Genomic DNA, 17,211 nt, shown 5'->3' with positions numbered 1-17,211 from the left:
GTACCTTCTATTCCTTCCTTCACAGAAAACCATTTAACCCATGTCCCTGACACTGAGATGCTCTCTCTCTTTTCCGTTACTCTATTTTATAACTTTCTGAGTATATACAGTATTATTTTTAATATGTTTGGGATTATCAAAAGTAAAATGACATTTCTCCTTTATATATGATGTTAAAATTTTTTTTGTCATGCATGGATTAAAAAAAAAACTTGGAGGAAATAATAGTAAAGTGCTAACAAGTCTGTGGGTGATGCGATTATGGGTTATTTTAATTTTCTTTTCTATTCTCAGTAAGCATGTTTTGCTCTTGTAATATGAAAGGAAGAGGAATTGGTTTGTATGTGTGGGTGTTTTTTAAAATTTTTAATTTTTAAATTTTGAGATCAGTTGTCTCCTTCAGTATGGTACTGACAACTTTTATTTCGAGTAGGTATGATGTTTTTGTTTGTACCTCATTTTACTCCTGGGAGAATTCCTCCATGGCAGATTTGTCCAGCTGGAACGGAGGTAGATTAATGACCAAAAGTACAGACCCAGCCAGCTTCTCATCTGAGAGTTGAATGGAAAGAGCTTTGGACTGGGAATCTCAAGGGTGAGTTCAAGTTCTGATGCCACCAAACATGGAGGGCCTCAGCCTCCTTGTGTACAAGTAGTCTACTACCCCTTCCAGGACTAAGCTTCAGTGACTCTTTGGTGCTTTATGGGAGTCAGTGGGGAAATAGGGCAACCATTAGCCTACAGCTGACTTTGTTAGATTATAGGGATTTAATTACCCGGGAATTTGGTGGTTCAAATTAAGTATGAGAGTAGCTCTTCTTACTGCTGAGTAAAGGAAGTAAACTCCAGTGGTGGCCCTCTGGCAGGGTTTCCTGGAATTGGTATTTGAAGTGATATTTTTAAGGTCGTGAGGGACATGGATGGATATGGACGAGGGAGGACAGCCTAGGACTTGTGGGTAAAAGTGTAGCGGTGGCAGCAAGCCCATCACGTGTGGATGATGGATGGGAGACAGAAAGGCAAAACCCCAGGGAGGAAGCCTGAAATGTCCCTGGCTGGAGGGAAGCCCAAGGGCTTGGGGGTCCATCTTCTCATTCATGGTGCCCTGGTAGCCACCCAACGGCAGTCTCCATATATCCTGTGACAGTTACCTAATAAATTCTGTTTTTCTTTAATTTAGCTGTAAGTTTAAAGTAAATATTGATATTTTCTAAGATATAAAACCAGTCACTCATCACAATGCATTTCAACGAAACTAAACAGTTTGGTGCCCTAGACTTACAGAAGTTTCTCTAATTGGATAGAAAAATGAGGTCTGCACTTTTTCATTTGCCTGATTAATTACTGCTCTGAAACCCTTGAAAACAGACATGGTCTGTAAGTGGTATCTGTTATTTAATCGAGGACAGATGTTTTCAGAAGCCTTTTAAATAGGCCTGGAGAGTTACCGACTCCTAAGCGAAGTGAATCATTGAACTGTATGTTTTAAAACTGTAACATGCCAGCAAAAAGCAATTTTTACTAATTGTTCAAGTTATGGTCACTCTGACTGTGGTTTGTCCTAAATCCAACAGCATCAAGAAGCAGCACAAAGATAATGATAGAAAATGGCATCACCATCCACCCAGGGGTCTAGGCTAAAAATCTAGCCATTGCCCACAACTTTCTCCTACCTGCACTTCCCTCCCTGTCCCTGCTGTGTCCAAGCTCTCTTGTCAAGTTCATCCCCTAAGCATCTCTCCAGGGATTTCCTTTAGTCTATTCCTACCACTACTACCTAAGTTAAGGCAACAGTGTCAATGGGGTTTGATAGGAAAATAAGCTCACCTCATATGGTCTGAATAAAGACTTTAATGGGGAGACCATCTCTGGGTGTGTGGTCAGGACTAAGGACACAAACGAGGGAGAGAGGTACCCAGGGAGCAGGAATGTTGGATGCCATTACCACTCTTAGGCCAAGGGGCCTAAGAGGACGCTGTGTCCCCAAAGCCCGGTGAGAGCCCCGAGGGTCGAGGAGTGGGTTAGCTGAGGTGATGCGACACCAGAGCCGGGGAGGCGGTAAATACTCCCACCCTCTTCTCTTCCTCTTCTCCTGTCTCCTCTTGGCACCTCCTACTGGCCAAACCCAACTGAAACCCTGTGCTGAGGGAGCCCCTGAGATGCAGTTTTCAGGGTCAGCCTCCCTGAGCACAAAGTCAAGGCTAGAAATGCTTTTGCCAGTGATTCTCTCAGAATTTTTTTCTGAGTTTTACAGATAAACACAAACAAACAGAAAACAAAGAAGTGGGAGGGAAGCACATTTTTGTCATAGAGAGATGAGATAAAGGAATGAATTTTCTTGATTGACTAAATAAAAGAAGACTGTTGAAGATATGGTCAAGAAGACCAACTAAGATTTTATTCCATACATATTTCCCCATGTATAGTTTTAGGGATTTAAGCAATTCAAGGTTTGGACCAAAATATATATTTAATAAAACAATTTATAGCAAATATCTTGGTGGCAGTGTATTGAAATGGATATGTTAATTTCCCCAAATCTTTCTAAGTATGTCAGATTAAACAAGGTGTCCTTCATTGAAAGCATTTGTATGTTTAGTATAATTTGTATAATTAGTGGTTAACATGTAAGTCCTAAGAAAGTCTTTTTAGAGTATGTCATAACCACTGAGAAAGTGAATGACTAATGTTTGGGTACAATCTTTATGCAAATCTGATGGTTTCTAATTCTTTGCATTTAAGAAAATTATAATAGAGTTTAATTGGGTTTTCAATTGATAGAACTTTTAAATTTAGCTTTGATAATGGCTTACTCTGTGATCTTAGCATTTACTTCAGAAGAAGTTCAAAGAATTGAATGACATGGCTCTAACCAAATTCCTTCCATTCACATTAATGTACATTTAAGGGCACCATTTCTCAGCACATATATCTGTTATAAACAAAGAAGAAAATAAAATGAATAAAATTGAGAAAAAACTTTATGAATTTTTTAAAATGTATTTTATTCTAGTCCACCCCTGTGTCAAAATTCATTTGGGACATCTTCTCTGTATCTGTCTGTCTCTCTCCATAGTTGCTGTTAATTTGGGCATATCAGGCTGCGTGTGGGACCGTGCCCTTAAGTTTTTTAGGAACCTGATTGTCCAGCCAAAAGGATCTCATCCTAGACCAAGGCTACTCAAAGATGCAGCATCAACGTCATCTGGAGCCTGTCCAAAATACAAGTTCTTAAGCTCCTCCCCAGATCTACTGACTCAGAATCTCCAGGGGTGGTGCCCAGGTGTCCATGTTAACAGGCCTTCTAGGTGACTCTGGAGCATGCTGAAGTTTGTGAGCACTATACCATATAAGGATGCCAACTTCTTTCTTTTAGAGTTTGGTCATTACCCTGAGGACGTGGCTTAACTGGCAGTGCCCAGGATTGGTCTTTGTTTCCAAGATGTATCTTGATGACCATATCCTTTTTATTTTTTTTTAAATTTAATTTTATTTATTTTTTTATACAACAGGTTCTTATTAGTCATCCATTTTATACACATCACTGTATACATGTCAATCCCAATCTCCCAATTCATCACACCACCACCACCACCCCCGCCACTTTCCCCTCTTAGTGTCCATACGTTTGTTCTCTACATCTGTGTTGATGACCATATCCTTGACTTGATCTTTGTTTCCAGGCTGTATGGCACTTGAGAATCTTTAACTGGCTGGAAAGTCTGGCAATGAAAAACAGTTTTATTTTCCACCCAGGTAATTCTGAGCTCTCTACAAGCCCTCTAAATTCTGCTTGCAATCTCACCAGTTCTTCTCTGAGCAGTACCGTGTCATATAGAGCTGAAAGCAACCAACTACTGGTTGTAATCTTCTGCCTGGCAGTCTCCTTGCCCAAGTCTCAAGTTCATTAGATACATTTTCTAAGTTAACTTAGTTGACAGTTTTACCAGATGTTTTGTCATTGCATAATATAGGTGACACTTTCCTAGCCTTTATAACTGTTTCCTTGCTATTTTTTTCAGCCTCCATCTGTCTTCTAAGCCCAAAGCTAATACCAAGTATTTTAGGATTTTATTGAGGCACCAATGTCTGCAAGGGTTTGATATTACTGCATACCAAACCACTCCAAACTTAGTGCTAAAACAATAATATTTATTATTGCTCACATGTCCGTGGGTTGACTGGGCTTCAGCTGATAGGCTCGGCTCCACGTGTCTCACATCTTCCTTGGACCAGTGAGCCCCTGGTCCCCATTCTTTTCATCAAAATGGTAAATGTGCAAGAAGGCAAGTGGGAATATGTGACACTTCTTAAGTCCTAGGCTCAGAACTAGCACACCATCACTTCTGCCCACCTGCTGCTGACCAAAGCAAGTCACATGGTCAAGCCTGAAGCCAAGGGACACCCATGATGAAACCATGACAAGAGTCTGGATACAGGGAGGGGTAAAGAATTAAGGACAATACTTCCATCTGGCATCGCTTACAGCATAAAAATAGGAATCTCTCCTATGTGCTGGCAAAACTCTTAAAATTTTCCTCCCAGAGCATTTGTCATTTTTTTTTTTAAATAATTTATTTATTTATTTAGTTTTGGCTGTGTTGGGTCCTCGTTTCTGTGCGAGGGCTCTCTCCAGTTGCGGAGAGCGGGGGCCACTCTTCATTGCGGTGCGCAGGCCTCTCACTATCGCGGCCTCTCTTGTTGCGGAGCACAGGCTCCAGACGCGCAGGCTCAGCAATTGTGGCTCACGGGCCTAGTTGCTCCGCGGCATGTGGGATCTTCCCAGACCAGGGCTCGAACCCGTGTCCCCTGCATTGGCAGGCAGATTCTCAACCGCTGCGCCACCAGGGAAGCCCTGTCATTGTTTTTTGTTTCTTTCTCTCACCAATTAGACTGAATTTCAGAAGAGCAGGGTCACGTCACCATTGTGCCTCCAGAGCCCAGACAGTGCCAGCACACAGTAGATGCTCAATAAATATTTATGGGCCAAGCAAATGGCTAGATACAGGAATGAGTGCTTTCTTAAAGGGCAGCTTGCCAAGTTAGAGCTATAGAGACTAGGAATTAAGTCCTGATTTGGAACATTGTCTAGACAGTTAATTTGAACCTTCAAGATTTTCATTGGTATGTCCTCTTAGGAAAATAAAAGCTTACCTTTGCATTTGAACTTCATAGGAGCAAAGTGATGCTTAGCATTTGGAAGACACCATAAACTGAAAAAGAGTAATAAAAGAAAAAAAAAATGGACCAAAGAGAAATTGTTGAAAGGGACGAGCTGATGAAATACCTGTGTGGGTTTTCATGCTACTTTCTCCCTTTTTCTCAAACTTTTTCTTTCAAAAAGGATGAGTGAGGGAGCTCTAAGTAGCTGTCCCAGGGGTGCCCAACCTGTCACTGCCTGTGTTTTGTAATCTGAGCCAAGAATACATCGGGGAGGGGGATGGTGGTGTAGTAAAACCTCCCTGTGAAATCTTGTTGGCAAGCTGTGTAACAGCGTCGGGTGGGCCACGTGGGACAGTGTGATGTCTGCCAAACCTGTCCACACCACCCTTCCCTCTGCGCTCACAGCTTGGCTGTCACCGCCAATAACAGCGGCAATATTTCTCCCCTTCGTAACCCGCTCTTGTCTGTTCTGCTCTTTCAGAATTTTATTGTTACAAACATATTGCAGTGCTTGGGGCTGAAAGGAGAGAGAAATACTTAAATTCCACTTGACTCTAAGATCCATGCAAATCAGATGACTCCCTCTAGCTAGACAGTCTAAGCCTTCTCTGCTTTTCAATACAAGCCCTTTCCTTTGGTTAAGTGTCACGATTTTGTTCCTGCTGTACCTGGCCTTTCCTCCGAGGTTCAACAGAACTCACCCCATCCAGCCTTCACGTGGGGAAACATCATACAGAGCACAGGTGAAGGGATGATCCTGGCATGGATTCAGATGCCAGCTCTGCTGTTTACCAGCTGTGTTACTTGAGGGGAGTTATTTAACCTTTCTGAGCTCCATTCTTTTCACTTGTGAATGAGAAAAGCAGAGGATTGTTGTGGGCGTTAGATATCACATAATATTTAGCATAGAACGTGCTCAGTGAGCAACTTTTTAAAAAAGGGACTCGTTCAAGGGCTCTGCCTTCTCCTCCCTCAAACTTCTCAGGCAGAATTTGCCATCTTCGGGGACTTCCCTGGTGGTGCAGTGGTTAAGAATCCACCTGCCAATGCAGGCAACACGGGTTTGAGCCCTGGTCCGGGAAGATCCCACATGCTGCGGAGCAACTAAGCCCGTGTGCCACAACTACTGAGCCCATGAGCCACAACTACTGAAGCCCACGGGCTGCAACTACTGAAGCCTGAGTGCCTAGAGCCCATGCTCTGCAACAAGAGAAGCCACTGCAATGAGAAGCCCGCGCACTGCAACGAAGAGTAGCCCCTCTCACCGCAACTAGAGAAAGCCTGTGCACAGCAACGAAGACCCAACGCAGCCAAAAATAAATTAATTAATAAATTAATAAAAAATAAAAAGAAGCCCTTGAGTGTGCTGTTGGTGGGGATGTGAAATTGTGCAAGCACTGTGCAGGCCAGTACAATGGTTCCTCCAAAATTAAACGTAGAATTGCCATATGGGGACTTCCCCGGCGGTCCAGTGGTTAAGACTCCGCGATTCCAATGCAGGGGGCGCAGGTTCAATCCCTGTTCTGGGAACTAAGATCCCACATGCCCTGGGGCGTGGCCAAAAAAAATAAATTAACTAAGTAAGTAAGTAAATAAATAAATAAATAAAAATAGAGAGCTGCAATATAAAAATCTACGTTAAAAAAAAAAAGAATTGCTGTATGATCCAGCAATTCCACTTCTGGCTATACACCCAAAAGAATGGAAAGCAGGGACTCTAACGGATATTTGTACACTCATGTTCATAGCAACATTATTCACAACAGCCAAAAGGCGGAAACAACCCACATATCTATCAGCGACTGAGTGGGTAAACATAATATGTTATGTACATACAATGGAATATCATTCAGCCTAAAAAAAAAAAGAAATTCTGACACATGCTACAACACGGATGAACCCTGAGGATATTACGCTAAGTGAAATAAGCCAGTGAGAAAGAGACAAACATCGTATGATTCCACTTGTAGGAGGTACTTAGAGCAGTCAAACTCGTGGAGACTAGAAGCAGGCTAGAGGTTGCCAGGGGCTGGGAGGAGGGGAAATGGAGGGTTATTATTTAATGCCCAGAATTTCAGCTGCAGAAGATGAAGAGAGTTCTGGAGCTGGGAGTGGTGGCTGTACGACAATGTGAAGGTACTTGATGCCACAGAGCGGTCCGCATAAAAATGGTACAATGCTAAATTATGTGCTGTGTGTATTTTGCCACATTTAACAACAGCCAGAAAGAAAAGGAGAGCGCTGGAAGATGTCCCTTTAGACCTAGGGGTTACGGGTTAGTCTGCCCTCCTCTTTCCCTGTGCTCAGAGGGCTGCTCAGAGGGCAGGGATGAGCCTGGAGTCACACCTGAGAAGATTCAGTTAGCGGCCTTGTGGTTGGTGGGCTTGGTGTCACACTCGGCCTCAGGGCCTAGGCTCATCCACGAGCAGGAATGGTTCTCTCTTTCGTCCAGATCTCAGTGCACTTGGAACCAGTACAGGACCTGCAGGTGCCAGGTTCCGCAGTGGAGTCAAGAAGGCTGGGGTGGGAGGGGGATGAGAAGCTGTTAATCCGAGGCAGTGACCTTTCCCTGCGCGAGTGTGGAAACGCTCATTTTCCACCCAAACGTGGAAGCAGAGCTCTCCCCCAGGTCGTCAGGACCCTGCTCTGGAGAAGGCCTGTCGGCGAGAAAACAGCAGATGTGCTGAGGAAGGAGGCCAGGCTCCTGGAGAAGGTTGTACCCTCACTCAGCCTTCCTCAGGGCTGCACGCGGGGGCCCAGAACCTACCACATCTCTCAGGTGGGCCCTGAAACCAGGGCTTCAAAGGCTGCCGGGCTTTGAGCCTCCTCAATTTTCTCTCAAGATAAGATGGGCTTTGTGGGGCTTAGCATGAGCGGGTGCTTGGGGTGAACTGACCCCTTGGAAGATACCAGCAGGGCTGAGATTTGCATCACCTGCTTGGTCCACAGCGAAGGTGGGCTTCACCTGGGCTGCATTTCAGGAGGCCTGAGAAAGTTGGCCTACAGCCTCTGCTTCTGTGGGCGCCAAGTTCTAGACTTGCCCTTTAGGACTCTCTAGGACCGAGGAGAGTTCTTGACAATAGATTGACAGACTCTGGGAAGAAAAGATACTCACACTGCTGTAGCGGCTTGCCCCGGATTCATGCATATTTTATTTAACCAGCACTTCCCTAGCACTCCCCAAGTGCTTTATGAATGTTAACTTTTATAATCCTCCTAACAACCTTATGAGGGATCTGTCCCATTGTACAGATGAGGAAGCTGAGGCACAGAGAGGTTAAGTAACTTGTTGAAGGTGACCCAGCTTGTAAGAAGTGTTGCCAGGTAAACCTGATGTCAAATTTATTCTCCTAGCCACCATGCTCTACTGCCCTTCCCTTTGGACAACCAGCTATAACACGGGGGAAGGAAGACTTGGAAAGTCCGGCAGAAGTCCGTCTGTGGCTCTGTCTTTAAGAGCTGCAACATTTGGTTCCCTCTGACACGTCCACTGGGCTTTACAAAAGCAGCCACAGCTTCAGCGCTGAAGGCTTACTTTTCTGAGGCTCAACACACTCTAAGTCCTCCTTCTCAGAAAAAAGGAGCCAGCACATTCTGCTTTGGTCGGCCTTTGGTGGAGCAAACAGCTCAGCATCTCAGGGCTGGAGGACTGCACTGTGGGGTTGAATGGTGCGGAGGCTAGCACAAGCCTGACACCCAACCCCCAGGTGGCAAATACCTGATTAATGCTCATTAGAGAGACTGACTGCTAAAGGGAGACCTCAGTTTCTTGCAGGAGCCGAATGATGTGATAAGAAGAACAAAGTTTGGAGATAGAGGCCCAGCTGTGTGACCTTGGGTAAGTCACCCTATCTCGGTAAGCCTAGTTTTCTTGTCACAGAGTGGAGTCAACAGGTGTGTCTGAACAGATTGAACGAGGTAATATATGGCTGATCTGATGGTCCGACAGCCAACTGGGAGAGGTGATGTTCCCAGAGGACGTACCATAAGAAGACTGGGAATCTGGAGGTGCGCTCTGGGACGGGAACATTCCCATAAGAGCAGAAGCTGAGTTCGCTGGCTGGGTGGTGCAGTTGAATGAGAGAGGAGGGACTTGGGAGCCAGCCACTTCTGGGTTCAACTCCTAGCTCTCTGCCAGTTGCTAACTGTGTGACCTTGGAAAAATATCTAAACTTTCTAAATTCAGTTTTCTCACTAATAAAATTGGCATGTTAATACACACCTCTCAGGGCTGTCAACTTTTATGAAATAATGAACGTAGAGGGTGTTAAAAATGCTAATTTTCTCAGACCCTATAGTCTATAGCTTCATGTAAAATAACAGTAATAATATCATCTCTGAATGTTTAGAGCAGAAAAGCACCTATCGCAGTGTTCATTGTACCTATCGTGGCTATTATTTTTAGCCATAAACCTTGTTGAACCACTTATAATTGCAGAAGGAGGGAGGGGGATCACACGCAATGACTGGATCTCATCGGGGGCCACTCTAGCAACCAAACACTGGGGGAATTTTTCCAGTTTCCCTCTTGTCAAAGTCATTCCTATGTGTCGATGGCATACGCTTAACCTTTGTATAAGGACTTGGAGACCCAGGTTTTGGGGAGGACAGAGCCAAGCATGTCTCTCTTTCCTTCTCTCCTATCTTTTCCTCTATAAAATCACTTCTTGACAACATCTTCTAGTTTTGACCCCAAAGTGGGGCACTTCTGTTCCAATAATACAAGAATCTCTAGTGGGTCCATGAATGGGTTTGAAACGAGGTGCATGGACCCCTGAAACTGGTTTACATTTCTCTAGTTAGAGGATCTACAGCGTTCGTGAGGCTCCGTGACACCCCTTCCCTGACAAAGTATAAAAACACTGTTCTGAAGGAAGATGGATGCAGAAATGCTACCCTATTTGGGACCTAAACACAATTTATTTCTGCAAAAGGATGGAGGCAGATTTCATTGGAACGTTTCCCACTCTCTTTCACACAGAAGTTGTAGCAGTAAGAAAGATCTAAATCTTTTGTGCAGTGTCTTTCCCCACTAGTATTTATTTTTGCCCTCAGGGGAGGAAGTCCTGTGTCTCTGGCCCAGAGTACCCCCATCTCAGGACCTGCCCACAGGCCAGGTAAACTTGCCTTTTCTAGGAGATCTTTGTCCTTGTAACCCTTAACTCGGTGATGAATGTTGTCATTAAAAGTCCACAGCCGAGCAGAAGCCCTCCTGGTCTCTGAGTTATTGAATCCTTCTGCCTCTGTGAGACGGTTACTGGTTAGGTAGCTCTGGGTGACCCTGTGAACTTCCCGTACTACCGCAAACAGCCTTGCCCAACACGCATGAGCTCCAGATGCCAGAAATCTAGTTGCGTCATTTAAAGAGATTTCTTCTTATTCAGCTTCCAAAGGGTCCTAATTTGTGGCTTTTTAAAGCAGTTGGGCCCCAAACAAGCACTGCAGACTGATTGGCTCTCTTTGGCATTTGTTTCCCATAAATCCAGCCCAGCTTAGGTGAACCTCAACTTGGACTGGAAAGAGAAGTTGTTTTGTTATGCTGGGTTGTAGGCACTACATTGGGCCATATTGTCACTTTTCTTTGGTAATGTAAACAAGCCCACAGACTGCTCAGCTTTTGTCAGTGACTGTAATCGGTCAAGTCTGCTTGCTGAGCTATAACTCAGAAGGAAAAAGTCCGATAACTTAGTCGGAGCTTCACCTTTCATGAGCCATCAGTTCATACATCACCCATGACATAAAAAGGGCCTCATTCCCACAGAGTTAGCCCCAGAAGGTTTTTCCTGGTGTTAAATTCTTAAAAATAGCGTCTGTGCTTAGGACATTATTCTCCAAAATTTTACACGAGCGCCAATGACGCTACTAAATCAGCCTTGCAGGATAATTCCTCAGGCCTCCTTCTGTTTATTTAGGCCAGAGTGAATATTCAGGGAAGTAATATTCTGCAGGTCAATATTTTATTGTTCGAGCCAGCCTACAATCTGTACTACACCTTGAACACCAGTCAACAGGGGCTCTGAGGGTATAGGTTTGTCTGCCTGTCTTTTAGAACATTAGTCATTCACCACGTATTTATTGAACATCTACTCTGTGCCAGGCACAGCATCAGACACTGTGCTAAGGCAGAGACAAGGGTGGGCAGGCTCTTGGGCTTGTATTTGTATGGAGAGGATGGACCAAGTAAACCAAACAATTCTGGATAGATAGTAGAACTATGGAGGAACCAACTAGGGTGATGTAATAAGGAATAATGAAGATGGGGAATGTCAAGGAAAGTGTCTCTGTCACAAGACATCTCAGCTGACCCTGAAGGATGAGAAGGGGCCAGTTGAGCCAGAGGGGAGAAATCAGCCAGCAAAGGACCCTTTTCTCATCTTAGTATTCCTAGATAGTGATCATTTATGGCTTCTTTGTCCACCGGATTATTGGAAACCTGAATTTTTTTTTTTTAAAGATTTATTTATTGATTCATTCATTGATTGATTGCTATGTTAGGTCTTCATTTCTGTGCGAGGGCTTTCTCCAGTTGCGGCAAGTGGGGGCCACTCTTCATCGCGGTGCGCGGGCCTCTCACTGTCGCGGCCTCTCTTGTTGCGGAGCACAGGCTCCAGACGCGCAGGCTCAGCAATTGTGGCTCACGGGCCCAGTTGCTCCACGGCGTGTGGGATCTTCCCAGACCAGGGCTCGAACCCGTGTCCCCTGCATTGGCAGGCAGATTCTCAACCACTGCGCCACCAGGGAAGCCCCGGAAACCTGAATTTTTGTCTCGCTTAAAATATTGCTTGAAACTAGCTAGTTGTGATGTTTGGAGATTCAAAGCATTATCCTGAGTAACTGAGCAGTTTTAGAGAAGAATCCCCTTCTGCAGACCCCCTGCTGGAGCCTGGGGGTGCTCTGCCCGCAGGAAGGGTGCACCTGGGTCACCCCCTGCCTAGTTCACGGCAGCCCAGGGAGGACACCAAGAGCGAACTTTGTTGACCCACAGGCTCCCAGTGGAGAGATTACTTCCTGGTTGTAAACTAGTCACCAGGGGGAGATGGTTTTCCTTCCAGAGGTCAGGCTTGCTGTTTAGTACCGAGATTCCCAACTTGCGGAGAACTGGGACGTCCTAATATCACTTGTTAGAGTTCCTGGTTACCTCATGCTCTGAAAGTGCTGTGACGCTTGTGCTTGTTTTAAAGATTTAACCGGATATAAAATTCACTTCACTTTGAGGATTTTTGAGAAACGGATGAAACCCCAATGGTTGCAAAACCATTTCTAAGAACTGAATAATGCAATGATTCATTCGGGGCCTTAACAGCCAGAAAGAATAACTAGTTTCCTAAGATACTTATGTATCTCAGGAAGGGAGGCAATCTAATTATCTGAAATAAGGGAAACTGAAGAAAAAAGAAATCTGAGGCTTACATTTGGATAAAATATTTGGGTAGGGGCTTCCCTGGTGGCGCAGTGGTTGAGAATCTGCCTGCCAATGCAGGGGGCACGGGTTCGAGCCCTGGTCCGGGAAGATCCCACATGCCGCAGAGCAACTAGACCCGTGAGCCACAACTACTGAGCCTGCGCGTCTGGAGCCTGTGCTCCGCAACAAGAGAGGCCATGATAGTGAGAGGCCCACACACCGCGATGAAGAGTGGCCCCCGCTTGCTGCAACTAGAGAAAGCCCTCGCACAGAAACGAAGACCCAACACAGCCAAAACTGAATATAAAAATAAATAAATAAATTAAAAAAAAAATTTGGGTAAAACGGTGGGTGATTTGCCTTACCTTTGAGAAGTACAGACAGTTCCTGGGTTTATCAACACTACACGTGGATAATTCCCAGAGCTGCTGCTCACTGCTGAAGACAGTGGTGGCACTGGGGCCCCCATTTCCCCTTCCATGGACCTAGAGATGCGGAGACTTCTCCCACTCCTTCGTGAAGCCAATCACAAGATTTCCTGGGAGAGGCTCAGTGAATTTTTTCACTTACTCACTGTTGTGGGTTGAATTGTGCCCTTTAAAAATGATATTGAATTTCTAAGCCCCATTACCTGTGAACGTGACCTTATTTGGAAATTGGATCTTTGCAAATGATCAAGTTAAGATGACGTCATTAGGTTAGGCCCTAATCCAATGTCTTTATAAAAAGGGGAAATTTGGGCAGAGGGACAGCCATGCATAGAGGGACGACAATGTGAAGTTACGGGGAGTCTACAAGCCAAGCCATCTACAAGCCAAGGAACACCTGAGGCTACCAGAAGCTAGGAAAGAGGCATGAAACAGATTCTCCCTCACAACCCTCAGAAGAATCAACCCTGCTGACACCTTAACTTTGGACTTGCAGCCTCCAGAACTCTGAAACAATAAATTGCTGTTGTTTAAGCCACCCAGTACTGTGTTACGGCAGTCCTAGGAAAGTAACACACTTACCAAGCATTTTCTCAATAAATATAATGTAAACACATACTTGGGACAAGAAACTTCTTAGACCTGCCTTTACCTTAGGTTCAGAGGGTCCTAGAACTCAAAAGTTGTCATTACTGTCACCATAGTCATTATCACTATTTACTCTGTGCCAAGCTCTGTATTGAGTGCTTTACTTCTAGTATTTCATTTATTTCTGAAAAGGTAGATAACAATATATCCATTTTGCAAGATAGTAAACTGAGATCACCCATCTGATTAGTGATGGGACTTGAGTTTTAACTACTATACTAAGGGGGCCAGGACCTTGGCTTCTGGACCTCTGAAGGATTGAGAGCTCTTTGTCATATTCCGTATGGTAAAGGAGTCTTAGGGGGTTGGCCCAAGAATCTATCCACCAAAAATAAGGTCAGATGTTTGGGAAAGTATATTCTGAGTTTCATATAACTAATGAATCTTTAAAACATGTTCATTAGTTCATTGTGGTTTTTTTATAGGTTGCCTGAGTCACTAAGTTGAAATGTTGCATTACCTGTAACAATTATTCAGAATTTTGAAAAATATGCAAACGTATGCTCTATTTTTTTGCTAAATAATGGCAGAAGATTTAAAATATATTTTTTCTCCCTACTGGATGAAGCAAAGTGATAATGGGATTATTTGATTACAAATTAGCAGGATGGGAACTAAATTGAAGGGTGCAAGGTTTTAATTCATACAACACTGACATTTACAAATTAAAAATAGGAGTGGCAAGAGAGACTGTTCCCACGAAATCAAATAACCACACTTTTTGGATTGGTGAAGATGGCCCTCTTCACTCCCTTTTCTCTCCATAAACATTTTATACAGAATAAGGAGTATAATCATCATTAATTAATGTACAGAATAAGTTTTTTCTAAAAACTTAAGAAACCCCATAATTAGAATTACCTAAGAAAAATTTAATCATAAAGTTGGTATATACATTGATTAGTTATAAAAGATACCTGATAGTTAAGAAATGATTTTCTAATTTTCTTGGTCAACACATTTTGGGAGATACTGTATTAATCAGATCTTAATGGTATGCAAGTCTAAGAAGTTTAAGTCAAACTAACTTAAAAAAATGTGCATGGGGAAGAAGGACGTGGGATTAATCAAGTCACCTAATTGAAAATTCTAGTGTAATCTCTGTTACTTAGTAAAGACAGATGTATGAACCTCCTAAATAACCAGTCTCACCTGCTGCTAATAAAAATGTGGTGTGAATGTAAATCTAAATTTCATAGTTCTCTGTACATTATCTTTGGATTTTAAGAGTTTGAAACCACCCAATGTCAGTGGAAGAATGGCAGCTTAAAGATAGACTGTCAATTTCATGTAATTTTTTTATTACCATAAATATGTTGGTTGCTTTTGAATGCCTAGGGAGGCATTTTTAATTTTGAAAAAATTTAAATTTGATGGTAAGTGTTAGTTTATCTTTAAATCTTAGGAAGAATGGAAAATGGGTATCAAGTTAACTGAATAACTCTAGCACTTCCAAATAAAATATCCAGTATATCCCCAGATAGTACTTGACCTTCATCATGTGCCTGAAAATGGCCAGCTTTTAGGAGAATGCCTCTTCTCTGTCTTACCTTTAATGTCCCATTAATGTGATATGAGTTTTATACGCATGTTCCTACATGCTGGGGCAAGACCTAACTTCCATGCTATAGATTGAAAGATGGGGAGGCATGAGTTAATAGGTAGATCTTGCTGTGTGAGGGGGGAAGAAATGCCTTTCTCATGTAAAGATATTTTCTTTTTTTAGAATCATGGAACTTAAAAAAGCCACATTCTAAAGACTCCATTTTGCAACTATTTTGCTCAGGGTTGATAAAAACTTTACTAGTTAGTGGGAGACAGTGGGATGACATGGAAGAAGTGCAGGAATGGGAGCCAGGAAACACAACAGTCTTGGTTCTAATCTCCATTCTTCCATCACCTTGGAGGTTTTTCTAGAAGGATGGTGATGCCATTCACCAGGGCAGAAAGCATAGGAGGAGGAGCAAGAGGGAATCATGCAATTCCACATCCACAACAGAGCTGCCCAAAGTTCCATCTCATCTCTACTTGTGCTTCCTTGATCATCACAGCACTGAGGTGGTTCAGCAGTCCTGTTAAGAGTAGCAGTAACAAGACTCTCTCACTCCTAAATTATGCTCAGCCAATGGGTAACCAGAGGAAAGCTGCCATTGTTGAAAGTCTGACCAGTCCTTCAAAAATTACACACCCATGGATAATCACTCCAGGGCAAATGCCCATGCCTGGGTGGCTGTTGTGGATTTCAGTATAGGCTATTCAGAGGCCTGCACTCACCTAGGCTTTGGTGGGAACTCTGACATTCTGAGAAAGGCTTTCTGAATAGAAACCACATGGTATCTTCCAATAGTCTGGTCTCGGTAGGGCTGAGACCAGTCTATTGCTTTGCATCTTCCTGGTAATGAGGACAGGGATTCAGAGTTAAAATTCCTTTTCTCCAGGAAGTTCAACCATGCTTAGGAGATCTGTGTAGGCATGTACATATACATTAAAAAAGAATGTCACTCATCCTCCTTCACCATCAAGCATCCAAGTTCCCAGCGAAAAGGGTAAAGTTGTGAGAGGTAATTCCCAAATCCACCATTGGGGCCACCATTGGCCTAAAGTCCAGCAAAACTATCCTCTTACATTTGTTTTCTGCCTCAGAGATTCTTCACATTTGGCAAGTGTGACGCTGATGAGGAGGGGAATTAGGCTCTTTCAGGAGAAATGGCACATTTCACTGCAATGTGGTTACTCCAGTTTTCTCATCTAGCTGTGTACCCACATGCTCTGGCCTAAGCAAATCCTACAGCATTTTTTAGAGTTAATAATGACCGTAACATTGTAAAAGCTCAAGCTGGATTGACAGAGCAAAGGAAGAAATGTCAGAGTCTTCAACAGGACACAGGGTAGATGATTACTCTCATGATAATCATGTAACGAGAGGCATATGCAAAGACCAAGAATGCAACTGCTCATTGAAAAAATTACACAACTCTCTTATTTCTTCTCTCCAGACCATTGAAAAAGATGGTGACCACAGCTGTATCTCGTGTGTGAGTGGTTTTTTGTTGCTGTTCATTTTCCTTTTCTTGTTCCATGATCCTGTTCCATTTCTATAGAATTCTCAGGAAACAAAGTAGCAGGAGGAGATTATAGTTGGAATCACGTCCACAGGCAGAAGCTAGGAGTTTGAGCACAGACTACCGCTTGTTAGCTGTGTGACTTTGAGCAAGTTATTTATCCTTGCAAAATGAGGATGATGGTATCAAACACCCCGTGTGGTGGTTGTGAGTATCAAATGAGATTGTGTATGAGAAAGTGCCGTGTAAAACAGAAAGCAGTGAGCAAATACTACCTGCTACTCCTGGTCAACTTGCAAAGGAATATGATTCTATGCACTTAACTCCCACGGGCTTTCTCGGTCCCTCCTTTAGGATCACTATCTTCTAGTAGCCACTGACAGGTGTGCCCAAGCATAGACATAATCTCATCATCACCTACCGTAGAAATGGTAGGGAAGCACCCAGGCTCTCAAGAACACATTTGTAGTAACTTTTCTGGGCTTCCTATCAAGGTGAGAACTCACGT

This window comes from Balaenoptera acutorostrata, chromosome 5 (assembly GCF_949987535.1).
Source record: "Balaenoptera acutorostrata chromosome 5, mBalAcu1.1, whole genome shotgun sequence".
In the NCBI taxonomy this organism is placed as follows: Eukaryota; Metazoa; Chordata; class Mammalia; order Artiodactyla; family Balaenopteridae; genus Balaenoptera; species Balaenoptera acutorostrata.
Note: the sequence above shows the minus strand (reverse complement) of the source record.